The sequence below is a fragment of the Rattus norvegicus genome, chromosome 2, assembly GCF_036323735.1.
Source record: "Rattus norvegicus strain BN/NHsdMcwi chromosome 2, GRCr8, whole genome shotgun sequence".
In the NCBI taxonomy this organism is placed as follows: domain Eukaryota; kingdom Metazoa; phylum Chordata; class Mammalia; order Rodentia; family Muridae; genus Rattus; species Rattus norvegicus.
In genome coordinates, this window is record NC_086020.1 from 192,570,718 (window position 1) to 192,583,648 (window position 12,931).

Sequence of the window (12,931 nt, forward strand, 5' to 3'; positions counted from 1 at the left end):
AAGCTGAATAATGATGACGCTGACAAACATGTTAACCGAGGCCTTAACCTTGCCCAACAGACATCTAAGTAAATCTATGAGTAGGGGAAGCAGTCCTCTCAGGGAAGAGTATACCGACTGGTTGTCCAGTGCCAAATGATCAGCCTTGAAGGCACAAATGTCTACAAGTAATATAGTATGAACTCAGCACGCTATATTTATGAATATATGCATATACATACATACATACATATATACATACATACACACATATATACATACATACATATATACATGCAATAATAATGAATGAGAAAAGAGCCATGAATTTGAAGGAGTAGGGAAGGATACATGGGAGGGTTTGCAGGGAGGAAAAGGAAGGGAGAAACTTTGCAAATACATTATAATCTCAAAATAAAATAAAATAATAAGGGAGAAAATGTTAGAATGGGATATCTAATGTTTACCTCTGACTTCTACATGCACGTATACATATGAATATACCACACATACACACACATATGCATACATACACAGAAATAAATCAAGAGAGAGAATAGTAAAAGTATACACCTTAGAAAACAGATAATTTCCCAATTCTACTGCTAATGAGTGGTTTTGTCCAAGTTTCTGAACTTTATTCTTGTCAGCTACAAAACAAGGATAACAATGTTGCCTCTATTTCCATGTTGGAAAAAAACCAACCAAACAAACAAAAACCCAGATTTGTTCAACATCATAGATGTCAGGGAAGGAGCCATGCTTTGAATTGGCACTGCTGATTTCTGGGCCGTTGATTATCCTAATGTGTGGTGGGAGAAGGAAAAAGTGAAGTATTTCCAAGCGTTTCTGCTGGACGCTGCTTAGAAAGGATGAAGACATAGGGCATTTGCTACAGAAGTGTCATTATTCTCACATGACAGACACAGAAAAGAAAACTCTGAGAAGCAAAGTCACTTGCCCTAAGCTTCCTCAGGTGAGTTGGAACCCGAACTCAGGTTTGACTTCACCACCTGTTACATCATCATTTGGCTCATGTCAAGTCCAAGGTCAGAAGCTTCCCATGTTCTCCATCTGCCCTGAAACAAGACTGGCAGTGCCTGCCAAAGGGTCTGGCCCTGCACTGAAGTGGTTGGCACAATTTGATCTCTTGACTGATACACACAAACCGCTCTGCAAAGTTGGACTATCTGGACAAAAAGCATGGCTTCCCAGAACCACATTCTAGACATTCAAACTGCTCTTGAGTTGCCCAAGTTTTTCTTCTTTCTCTTCCTTCCTTCCTTCCTTCCTTCCTTCCTTCCTTCCTTCCTAATTTAGACAGTCTGAAAACCAGCAACTAATAGCAACCTTAGCAAAACAAACCCCACTTAAGACCCAGAATAAACTTGAAGTATATGGAGATCTGTTATGAAAGACACTATAGGAAGATGTGGGAAATGAAAACATGGTGAGTCTTCTCCCAGCTTTCCTGTAGAGGAATTGGTGGAGTTACCGTCTAGCAAAGAAGCAAGTGTACAAAGCAATTTAAGACTCTGATTCAGAATGTTCCAGTGTGGGGCACACCTGCACTCGAGAGGGAGGGATGAAGAGGGGGTGGAGGAGAAAGAAATGGCTTTAATGCTGGAACAAATGGAAACTCTTCATGGGTGGGGCTCAAACATGCTCATCTCCAAGATAGATATCATGTTAGTTAAGACTCAGTTACAAGCAAACAAAGGACCCAGCCTAAATTACTATGAAGCAAAATATTAATTCATGAACCCTGAAACTCATAAGCCTAAAGAGGAGTTGTTATTACTTGATTATTTGTGTCTTCTTCAAATTACCATTGAAAATCTACCCCCAGCCATGTAACGATGGTGCTGGGGAGATACTAGGAGGAGCGCAAGGGGACAAGAGTCCCCTAGTGGCATTAGTGTGCTTTGCCCCTTATAGGAAGCAGCCAGAAATTCCTCTCCACCTCCATTTCCTGTACCCCCTTACCCCCACCGTGTCTTGTTTTTTTCCTTTAGCCACTTTTCCATCTGAGGATGTGGTGAGAAGCCAGCTATTCATCACACAAGAAGGTGGTCCTCTCTGGAACCCATCTCAATGGCACACTGATCTTAGACTTATAGACTTCAGAACCGTGAGAAAGAGCTTTCTGTGGATGAAGATACAAGTTCATGTGATATTTTGTTATAGAAGCCAGAGCAGATAAAACTTTATTTTAGGCACAACTGGTTCAAAGCTCACCTTACTCTCCCAGGGCTCCACTGTGCCCTAGCAAACCAAATAGCTCTGGGGCAAATTGTCTCAAGTTCGGGCCAGAAGAACCTAGGCAGAGGTGCTTCCTTGCAGAATTCCTAGAGACATCCGAATGGCCTTGTGGGTCATTGCCACTCATAAGCTAACCAGTGACCATAGAACGTGATGTATTGATTGTCCATAGGATGATTGTCCTATGCCCAGACCCAAGACTTCACCTCATGTGGATGAAGCGCAGGCATAAAGTCACCAGAGCTTGTACCAGGGTCAGGCTACATCTCAGTTATAGTCCCCAGAGCTAAAAAAAGAGTAATACAGGATAAACAGAGGACTGCTGGCAAGTAGCAGACTGATGTGTCTCAATAGCTGGTGCCCTGGGTTTGTGACCAAGGCTGCAAATATTTGACACTAAATCATAAGTTAAAAGGAAGAGTTTAAGAAGAAAATCCTTCCTTCTGTCTCTTAGTTCTGAGTTCCGTGCCTGGGGATCTGCAGAGGATTGCGTTATCCCATAGACCTTTTTCCTAATTAAATATCCTGCAGGTGGGCCGGCCTCTTTACAGTGCATTCAGTCCTGAAATACTGGGTGGGAACTGAACTTTGGAGGTTTTTCATTTTGTTTTTGTTTTCATATTTTTCAAATTTGTAGCATAGAAAGGCATTCTAAAATCCATGTGTGATATGAAAACGAGCCTTATATTTTTCCTTCAGTTTGGGTTATGGCTACACACACACAAACACACACACACACACACACACACACACACACACACACACACACACACACACATCTGCCACCACCACCATCAAAACAACACACAAGCTGCATGAGAGTACCTGTGAAGCCAAAGAAGCTTATATCTTCAGTGATGGTTTTCCCCCTGCCTCAACCCACCCTCGTGGGAGGAAACCTCCTTAAGTTCACTTCTCCAGACTGTTCTTTCTGAAAACAAATTCCATAAACAAGTGGCCCCTTCCAGCAACCCAACAGCAGAAAGAGATGCCAGAGGCCAATGGTCTCTAAAAAAACAAACAGAATTCTTTTCCAATAATGTCTGTTTTCATCGAATCAAAGTTTGGCTTCCTGACCATAACAGTGGCAACAAGTCCTGCTAAGTGAGGCAGATTTCAGCTTGGAGGCTAAAGTATTTTGGACAAGTGAATCACTTCCTGTGGCTGTTCTGAAGTATTAATTGGGAGTAGTTTTGAATCTGTTGATTAGAGCTGATATTCAGCTCCTAAGAGCAGAGAGAAAGTGTCCAGTCTTCAGTCCCTACCTTTTCCTCTCTGTCTAGTTATAGCTGGGTCTTCCAAGTGTACGGGAGAGCCATGCAGTCTTACTCTTGCTTCATGACCTGGAAGCCATAACCCAGTGTGTAGGCAGGAGCCACTTACTTCCCTTCTTTACCACCATTCAAGTAATTGTTGCTTTGGAAATAGCCGCTGTGGGTCACACCCAAAGGGAAGCACATGGGTTATCGCCTGGACAGTGTCTAGAGCCAACTGAAACATAAGCTACCAGAGCATTTCTGTGAGGCATTTCCTTGAACAGATTATTTGAAGCAGGTAGACCCACCTCAAATATGTCAGCAACCCAGATTAAGAAAGAAACTTGAATTTTGTCTGTTTGTCTTCACTCTTGCTGGCAAGTTGGTGTAACCTGTTACTATGTTCCCTTTTTCAATATTATTACCATCTTAAGGGTTCCAACGTAGACTGAAGACCAGCATGCCTTCGTGAGACCGCCAAGACAGATAACCTTGTGGTCTGAGCACCTACTGAATTCTTAGCCTCTCTAGTGTTGAGGCAGCCATGTTGGACTACCTGGGCTGCATCCTGTAAGCCTGTCTAATGAATCCCTTTTTGAAACCCTGATGTACAATCAGGGTAGACTTGAAGTTGTGCTTATTAGGAATAGAGCAAGAGGCTGGGAGCTCAGAGTGTCTGTCAGCCAGGTAGATGCAAGCAACCGCACCATTCTTCTACCTGAACTCCTGTGACTTTTGACTGTGTACCTGACATTGACTTCTCAAAGTAGGATAAGATTGGATTTTCAGTCTATGTGGAATGGGAGAAGGCATGTGGTAAAGGACATGCTAATCTTTATTTTACTTCCCTAGTCATTCCTTTGTGAAATGGATGGAGTATCCTGCAAGGAACAGGACATACAACTTGATGTACTTCAAGGGCACTTAAGTCTCAATTCCAACATATTGCCCCAACTGCCTACCCGATGACAAAGTTCTTCCCACAGAATCACGTCATTGACCCTAAGAAAAGTCAGCATGGATGCCAAACACTTTCCTGAAAGACAATATTAGGGCACTGGGGCACTCATTACAGAACTCTCTCATCTCATGGTCCAAGAGCTTCATGGGAATAAATGAAGTCTGTGTTATTAGCACATACTCATCACACCCACTAACAGGCCTTGTACCCATCCTAGCACCTAGCAACCACTGCTCTTCTCAGGTTACCACTCAACCCCTCTCTTCCCACATTCGACAGGTGAATGGATGTAGAAGGTATGACCTATATGTCTATATTCATATTTGCAGACATAGGGATGTGTGAAATCCTTCCACTTGCAGCAAGATGCATAGAACCTAGACATCGTGTTAAGGAAAATAAGCCAGACACAATCTCATACTCTGTGACATTGGTGAAACTGTTTTCAAGGCCTGGACTCAATCATTTTCCCACTGGGAGTGCACCCTGGTTCCTTTCCCTTCATACACACACACACACACACACACACACACACACACACACACACACACACACACACACACAGACAGACACACACACACACAGACACACACACAGACACACACACACGTATTCTTTTAAACAAGCACTTGATTTCTTGTTTTGTTTCATTAATTATGGCCACTGGTAATTGGAGTGAGACGCTATCTCACTGGGATTTAGATTTTCATTTCCTGATGGGTTCATGCTGTCAGGTACCGCCCTCATTCGGAGAAAGGGCTAGCTGGATTACTTGCCTGCTTTTGGTTGGACTGTCCATCTTTATTAAGCTTTTTGAGATATTCTGGAGAGTCACCCTCTGTCCAGTGAGAGGCTGGCAACGCTTTGCTCTCCTTCTGGGGCCATGTCTTCACTCTGTTCACTGGCTCCTGGGCTGTAGGAGATGTTTGCCGTAATCCTGTTTTTCAAGTTTTGCTTTCCTATGCATTTGGCATTCTGTCCACAGAGTCACTGCTCGTAATAATCTCTCAAAGAACCTTCCCCCATCTTCCTCTAGTTTCTTTTGAAAATCTGAGCTTCACATAGTACCATCCATGTAGTAGTACTTCAAAGACGAGGGAACTGGCAAACAGATATTGCCTGGGTCAAATGGGGTTAGAAGATGCAGAGGTGGGGAAAGGGACAGAAAAGCATGTGACTAGGTAGGCCTTACCCACTTCACAATTGTTCTGTGAGCTCCAGAACAAGTTGCAAACATAACCATCTGTGTGCGAGTATTTTTTTAAGGAGAAAGAGGGGACTCAAATTGGCCAGGGGCGGGGTGAGGTGGAGGGTTCCCAACTAGTGAGCTACCAGCTCTACACTCCTGTGAGTAAGCAGGACAAGGAGGATTTTCCCACGCCAGGTTCCAAGGAGAAAAGGGAAGCAACTGTAGGATCCTCCCTTCTTACCTTCTGTCACTCATGGCTCTGAATGAGCAGACAAAATCAAATCCAGAGCTGAGAGTTCTGGTACCCGATACTCTCGCTGGCTCTCCTCTCACTGTTGCTCACCTGAGGGATTGCTGGGTGCAGTATATTGAAGAACGTGAAACACCACACAGCCTTACTGCCAGGAATTTCCTGTAATATCTGTGCTCGCTTTGTACTCTTAAGCCCATTCCACCGTTGGAAGCTCCAGTCGGCTTAGATGAGACCAATCAAGAAGTTGCTGAAGTCATTGAGATCCGTCTGGCATCTGACCTACCTGTGAAGGTCTCATCTACTGCAGAGTACCACAAGGCCCCGGGATTGTGGATGCCCTTATGAACACATTCCATGGCTGTGCTGTTCAATGAATTTGTCCAAGTGCAAGGGGGAGGGAAACGGTCTCTGGTAGCTCTCTTTGCCGTTTCCCACACTGCAGGAGGTCAAAATTCTTTTCTATGCACTAGCAAGGAGCTGTGCTATTTGACTTCTATTTGATGGGTTTCTAAAACCCATCAGTTCAGGCATTTGACAGAAGCTGCTATGTGCCTGAGCCAGGGAAGGCTGCTGGGCTCTCACGTTCCCCACAGGGACAGGTCCCAGACAAATCCCAACATTAGTAAGCATCCCAATTTGCAGTGGGAACAGACATACCTATACCCCAGGAGCAGATCCCAGACCCAAGGCTGAAATGGAGGCTGACCAGCCAAGGAGGCGCTGGTCACTCCAGAGCACTCTGGTTTCATCTGGAGTCCAGTATATGCTCAGATTCAAAGTGCAGCAGGATGCTGTCTGATTAGGTAAAGCCGTGCCATCCTGTGACATCAGGGGATGTCCCCTAGCAAAGGTTTCATGGACTCTGTAGAGTCTGGCCTGATAGATGAGCTGACTAATTTGCAGTCCTCACCATGCTAAGACCTCGGGAACAGGAGGAACCAGAGGAGAGTAAGTACTGGCCACTTTGTCCACACGCCTGTTACTCCATCAGCCACTCACTCGCTCATGCAATAAGGACCTGTGCAGTCTGCCGTGCACGAGACGCCACTCTGGGGATTAGTATTGAAATGGACCTCATGTCCCAGTGCAGTGATTCAGACCACAAAGCAGAATAGCAAACATGACTGTCATGAGGAGCTTCCTGTCCTACAGGCTGCTACATAGTTCATCTCCCCCACCATGCCGGAAGGTGGGCACCATTATTAACCCCACCTTACAGACAAGGAAGCTGAGGTATAGAGAAAGTCAATGGCTTTCCCAAGGTTGCTGGCTAGGAAGCAGAGCTGCAGACTTGAACCTAAGCAAGGCAAAACCTAGGCTTCTGAACTACACTCTGCCCACTTAGGTCAAACAGAGATGACGTAACCCCAGATGTTGGAGGTGCAGTGGAAAACAAAGGGAAGAAGTAGGAGGCAGGGCTCCGTGTCTATAGGGGAGAGGGTAGCTTCCATTCTGATTGTGGTGGTAAGGAAAGTCCTCACAAAGAGACCCTGAACAAGGATTCCAGTACAAAAGGACAGAGCTATGCAGACACTTAGAGGAAGAGCATCCTCATGGCTGGAAAGCAAGGACACATGTCCTGAGGAGTGTTTAGTAGGATACAGTGAGTTCTAAGAGGTACTGGGACTGAAAGGCCTTATTGCACCAGATCCTAGAGCATCCTCAGCCCATGGACTACCTTCTAAGGGAGACAAAAAATTGGAGCTCAACCTCCTGCTTCTTGTGAGGTATTTCCAATCCCCATGTCACATGATTGGATTGTCCTTCTTGATCTCCATGGAAAAACATGTGACTTGTTCTCCCAACAGGACAGACGCACAGGCAGTTGTCTTCCTTCTGACCAGAGTTTTAGAACCATTGTACGTGAGTTGGCCTGTCTTCATCCTTGCTTAGGTGACTGAGGGGTGACCCTCCCCACCCCACCCAGCGACCACCAGGAATAGAGCCCCTTCAGTGAGCCCCACTGGACAATGCGGTTTGAATGAAAAGTAGGTCTTGCTGGGCTGCGCTGCTGTGACTGGTGTTGCTCGCTTACTCCGCATGACCTAACCCTAGCTGACTGACATGGAGTCTAAGAAAAGGCAAAGGCTGGGGAAATGGGGAGCTTTAGAAGCATTGTCCTGGAAGCAGAGAATGTTAAGAATTAGCCAAGAAGGTCAAGCTTGGACAAGCACCGACATAATCTAGGAAGAGGCAAAGGTCTGTGCCACGACAGCATGGAGGCAGCCAGCATGGAGCACATTTTATATGTGAGATGGAATGACAAGGGTTTGATAACAATTTACAGAGTCGGGGGAGAAGAAGGGAGACAAAGATGACTCCGAGAGCTTTCCCTGAAGATGAAAAGCCCTCAGCTTTCCAAACCATGCCCCCGTCATGTCTGCCCTCCATTAAAATAAAAAAGACAGTCTTTGATGTGGCCAGCAAAACGACCCAAATTCCACCACTAAAGAGCCATTCATCTTGGCTCAGCATTGCCCTTCTGAGGCTTATTTTGAGGCTAGGAGGACAGCCATCATAGTGACCAATACTAGCCCCTTACAACTCCAAGGAATCCTGGTTCATTCGCATCACCTTTAGTTTGGAGAAGCCAAGGTAGGTCCAGAGAAGCCAGGGATCCTGTGCAAGGCCAAGGTGGAGACAAAGCCAAACTGAGATCCAGAGAGGAGGCCCCTGACTCCACACTGCTTTCCTTCCTAGACCACGCTCAGCCTGGATGAAGATGCTCTGGGCTGGGTTTGGGCCTCCTCAGGAGTGCGGGGGATGGGGGGTGCTGCCTTTACTATATGTAGATTAGTCTAAAGCAGAACTTGGGGAGCACCTTCAGTTACCCTACCTTTGATTTCACTGGTTCTGATTCAATGACCAAACTAGAGAAGAAAAATTACTATAAAAGGAACTGGGGGGAAAAACCCTGCCTTTTTGGTGTTTGTGACATCAGAAAGCATGGGACACATTCAAGTCCCTTCTTCATTCTGTCCTGGCGGTGTTTCCTGCCTGCCAGCTTTGTGCTATTCTTCATGCAAAGCATTCTTTGCACTGTTCCCCATGGGTCGGGCACAGCTAAAAACAGACAGTGGCAGTCTGCCTCTCCGCCTCCTAGCATACTGTCTCCTAGCACGCCGGCTAGAATCATTTGGATTATGCATCCCTGTGTCATACTTCAAACCTGAAAAGTGCCCAACTGTGATTTTTATTGGATTTTTATTATTCGTTGTACCTTTTAAAACATCAATTTGAAATCATTACGTTGGAAACCTTCTCTGATGGTTTCCCAACCTTGGCCAATGTCTGTGTTCAGTCACTTTTTTTTTTTTTTTTTTTTTTTTTTTTTTTTTTGGTCCTAGACCTGTTCTGGAGTCCTGGGGAGCCAAACTACCATTTTAGGTAGATTGGCAATATCCCAGAATGGCAGAGTGGTAAACAGGAGGCTCAGATCAGAATCTCCTCTTCTGAGACGCCCGGCAAAAGAAGTCACTTGAAGAGAAAAACACTGCTGCAGAGATTCACAGCGCTGGAGGCCAAGTAGCCATCGCCAGAGCCATCAGCAGCTGGAGGGACAGCTTGCACACTGCACTGGCCCTCGGCATTTGAAAAAAAAACTATAGGATAAACTAAAAGTGTGCTAACTTTCCCTTCTGAAGTTTAAGCAAATATCTGCATTACATAAAAGTGCCGAAAGTGCAGAGAAGTCTATAAAAATGTTAACCATGGCAGGGTGTTGCCAGTGAATTGGCTTTCATTGGAAAAGAGATGTCCCCATAAAAAGGCATGCTCTGTGCTCCATTCCTCTGCAAATACTGAACTCGATGTGCTGGGTAAGCTTCCCTCTCTTCCAGTGCAAACCAATTTCCCTGCACACGTGCAAGGAGTGTGGAAAGATCACTAAAGCCATGCTTGGAACCACGCGACCGTGGGCTGTTCCTGGACACACAGCCTGTTTCATATATTAACTGCATGCTCAACTCCATTAATGGCAAAGCCATATGTGCCGTCTTCAGATCCCCCCATTTGTACCTTTATTCTAGCCTAACTGATCCCAGCTGCTATTAAAGAACACAGTTTAAGCCCCCATTACAACAAAGACTTCTCTGCAATGAATGATCTAAACAATGGCCCTTTTCTTCGAATAATTTTACTCAGTTCAAGTTTAATGACTATTTTTGAAGACAATTCTTCCAACTCCTGTATTCGGTTCTGCTGATGCAGACATGAAAAGAGCGGAGTCCTCAATCTCAGAGGGCTTGGTATTTGAAATGACAAAAATTCCAACACAACAAAGAACTGTGGTTATCCCTTGAACTTTGTTCACATGGGACCTAATGTAGGGTGGCCAGTGGGAATGGCGGTTTTACTGTAGGAATTTAAGAACATTTTTTTCTCTTACTTTTGCAGCTCTTCATTGGGGCCAATGGCTCCTAAACTTCTAGCAGCAAGATAGAGGTCCACTACTTCCTGTCACCCTTTTGTATTGCAGTAGGCTAAGTTTCAAGAGCAGAAGGAGTTTTCTGGTCACTTCAAGCTGCCAGGCAGGTCTCACCATATGACACTGGCACTGACTTCACGCGAGTGAACTAGGATTGATCTGCACAGAGGTGTATTTGACAAGCAGGTTTTAATCTGGGTCTCTGCCTCATTTGGGTCACAGAATAACCACTTCATCTCTGTCCAGTGAAAGCACACTGCACATGGGAGCTTTCCTTCTTTGGGCCTCTTGTGCAAGCATAGTTTCCCTCACCACAACATTTTTTTTTCTTTTTAAAAAATGAACTTGTTGCTCCAACCACTTGGTATCTGGCTCTGGGTCCAGAGCTTGAGGGTAAATGGTGAAGTCCTAATGTGTTTCTGGATTCTGTGGTTTCAAAGCGGTTACTCTTTCCAGACCAAGGTGGGCCCTCTGCAAAATGTGGCTTAGCTGGGCCTGTTCCTGTCGTGGGCTGCTCTCTGGCCACCTCTGGCTTGTCTGAGCAGAAGGGAACACATTGAGTTGGAACTGAATAAGGACTCCTCCACCGAACACTCACTATGTGTCAAGAACCATCCCTAAGTGACTTACACACATGGTCTTGGTTAAACCTTTCAACATCCTATGTGTACTTATAACGGCCGGAAGATGGCGATGCTCAAAGACGTGCAATAGTTTGTCTAAAGTCACAAAGCAAGCGAGCGGCTGGGGCTGGGTGGATTCAGGACTTAGTTAAAGCAGAAGATCATAGCTCAATCTGTGTCCCCTACTAATCCCCGCAAAACTCCAGCCATTTTTTTTTAAACCACAAAAGCATGCTATTTGTTTTAAAGACAAAGGAGAAATGTTGTTGGGAAAGTGCACGAGTCAATTGCAACGAGTGATTCATAGCTATTCGCATTCAGAAGGCATCTCAGAACCCCAGGACTCACTTCCTCCCTGGTGCTGGGCCTCATGATCCTTGCTGGAGATGATGCTATTGCAAGCAGCGAGCACACACCTGCTTGGTAGGCCCAGAGAAGCCTGTCTGTCAGGAAAATGCCTTCCCCCAATGCACTTCCTTCTTAATTAAAATAACATTTTGAAAGTAAAATTATACAGTGTGTCAAATAAACAGCAAAACAATAGCTGTGATTAATCTGTCAGGGATTGTATAATGGGATGCTAATAGGGAGAAATAAACTCCTGATGCAGATCAGAGTCATCTCTGCACATGGGGAACTTTTAAAATTAGAACGACGATAAACGAATCTCCATCCTGAACCAAAAAATACCCCCCCGCCCCTTTCAGGCTTGCAAAATGAGGGCAGAAAGAAGCCTGAGGACATAGACAGCCCGGGAGCTGTGAGCTATGAAGAGGACTTCCAGCTGGAACGCACTCCTGCTCTCCACAAGCACCTCGGTCGCATCTGGTCTAACTTGGGATGCTCACTCAAGTCCATCTCCATCTGCCCATGTCCTGCTATAGCCCACTAGGCCTAGCCTACAGGGGCCATGTATGCCTCGGAGTCCAAGAGGAGAGGGTATGCACCCACCTCTCTCAGAGAAAGTTGCACGGTATGCAGAAAAGTCTGGCTGTGAATTTTTTCATACAGCCACCAACAATTCAAGATATGACCAAAGAGTATACATGTCAGCAGAGAGTTCTGCAGCCATTAAGAGCGCAGCACCTACCGAGCACAGGAATGTACCTACTGTGCGCTCCTCTGTATAGGCATGGTGTTGGATAGCATGGCCTCTGCCACTGCACAGGGGAGCTTGCTGGGGTTTGGGAAGGAGCAGAGAAAAGCACATGGCTGGAACACTGTGGAGGTCCCATCTAAGGAATGTTGGTCTACAAAGGAAGAGGACCTCTAACAGACCAAGGCAGTCGGGCTGCCTCTCGAGGTTGTGTCTGCCTAAGGCTGAGGCATGGCTAAAGAACACCCAGAAAAGAATTAGTGTCCCACAAGGAGAGGGAGCATGCGTACTGAAGCACAGGAGAGAGAGAGAGAGAGAGAGAGAGAGAGAGAGAGAGAGAGAGAGAGAGAGAATATGAATCAATGCAGTTTTTCCCCATGAGAAAATTTCAACCTTATACAGATTTAGTGCTCTACTCCTTAACCTTGTGATGCCCAAATAGCTCCACTCAACTTACATGTTAGTTCTCAAACCTTTCTTAGTCAGCTCTGTCACCAGTTCCCTGAGAAACCAGCAGGCAGTCCAACACTGTTTTCTGAGAGTAGAAGTAACTAACAGATCCTATGGTGTAGCATGCTGAGGTTTTCTGCCCTGGGGAGCTTCTTCAAGACTCAGAATCTGGCAGAAGGTGAAATTCTATTGAACAAAGCCTCTTGTTACCAGCAGGGATAACTGCCAGTAGGTGTTTACAGCAGCTAACCTCCCAACTCCAGGTGTTATGCTGCCTACCTCCAGTTTAGCATTCTTAAGGGTTTTAGTTTCATGGGGAAAGTACTCCATTGCTGGGCATGTGGCTGCTCTTGTGATCTTGGGACTTGGGAGATTTCAGAAACAGGACTGATATGAGTTCAAAGCCACCCCGGTTACAGTATGAATGTAAAAAAAA

The 12,931-nt window shown here is 45.5% G+C and overlaps 1 long non-coding RNA gene across 2 annotated transcripts in view; it reads right to left on the reverse strand.

Annotated features, from left to right (window-relative positions):
- Window positions 1-12,675, reverse strand: part of LOC102549693 (uncharacterized) — a 32,574-nt gene extending 19,899 nt beyond the window's left edge. Inside the window, exon 1 of one of the 2 annotated variants that reach the window (XR_001836842.3) lies at window positions 12,503-12,675. This is a non-coding gene — a long non-coding RNA (uncharacterized LOC102549693). The remainder of the gene's footprint in view (window positions 1-12,502) is intronic. The other variant, XR_005501163.2, reaches the window with a different exon arrangement.
- Window positions 12,676-12,931: the final 256 nt, after the last annotated feature.